Consider the following 1,396-nt stretch of genomic DNA (forward strand, 5'->3'; position numbering starts at 1 on the left):
GCAGTGGCAGTTTGAAGCCTGAATAATAATAATAATGATAATCATTATTATATTATTAATAATAATAACGATAATAATAATAATTATTATTATTTGAGTTGGAGTCTCACTCTGTCGCCCAGACTGGAGTGCAGTGGCCGCTCCCAGTCACCGCAGCCTCGACCTGCTGGGCTCCAGCGATCCTTCCGCCTCAGCCTTCCAAGTAGCCGGAATTACAGGCGCGAGCTACCATGCCCGGCTAATTTTTTTGATTTATTGTAGATATGAAGTCTCGCCTGCCTAGGCGGGTCTCGAACCCGCGGGCTTAGGCAATCCATTCACCTCAGCCTCCCAAAGGCGCGGGTTTACAGGCTGAGCCACCGAGCACGGCTGCCTAAATTATTATTTACATAAATACCATTTATTGTGTTAGACACGTCTGGACTTCCTGTAACTGCTAGTACGGATTGGAATCTGTGATAGCAGCAGTGGTCATCCTTGGTTGTCAAAAAATGACTCAATTTTCAAACACAAGTATATTTTTTATGGTGCATATAGAAGAAAATGCATAAAAGGATAAATTCTAAGAATAATATAACAAGTGTAAGATGAATTACAGATATAAAGAAAAAAATTAAAATTAGTAAAGTTTGATAAAAATATTAAAGAATGTATTACAGCAGGCCCTCCTTATTTACAATTTTATTTTCTGTGATTTCAGTTACTCAGGATCAACCATAGCCAAAAAAAATTTTTAAAAATATTAGAAACAATTAATGATTTTTAAATTGTGCAACGTTCTGAGTAGTATGAGCAACTTTCTGGAGTAAGCACTTGTCGCAACTGGGACATGAATCATTGCTTTGCCAGAGTCACACGGTCTGTGCTACTGTCTATTAGACATTTAGTAGCTGTCTTAGTTATCAGATGCGATGTCTTGCCAAGGTGGTGCTTATGTTCAAGGCATTCTTAGTACTTAATAATGGTCCCAAATGGTAGAGTAGCGATGTAGGTATATTGTTATAGTTATTATTTTATACTATGGTTATTGTTTATCTCTTGTGTAAGAATAATTTTAATAAGTTAAACTTTATTGTAGGTTTGTATGCATAGGGAAAACATAGTTTATACAGGGATCTGTACTATCTGGGGTTTCAGGATCTACTGTGGTCAATGTCTCCCACCAGGATAAGAGGAAACTGCTCTATTCAGTTTTCATGATAATCAAATCTTTGCAATAATTATGAAAAATGCCATTATCTGGTTTCATAGCATTCATTCTTACAATATATGGAAAAATGCTCTTGTTTCATGCAATAATCCTACAAAATATAACAGAATTATCCATTTTTATTCACTACTAGGGAGGAGAATCAGATCCTGGTCAGCATAATGTGTAATACTATAATCAGATGCA

This window comes from Carlito syrichta, unplaced genomic scaffold, assembly GCF_000164805.1.
Source record: "Carlito syrichta isolate Samal-C Ts95f unplaced genomic scaffold, Tarsius_syrichta-2.0.1 Scaffold310721, whole genome shotgun sequence".
Classification (NCBI taxonomy): domain Eukaryota; kingdom Metazoa; phylum Chordata; class Mammalia; order Primates; family Tarsiidae; genus Carlito; species Carlito syrichta.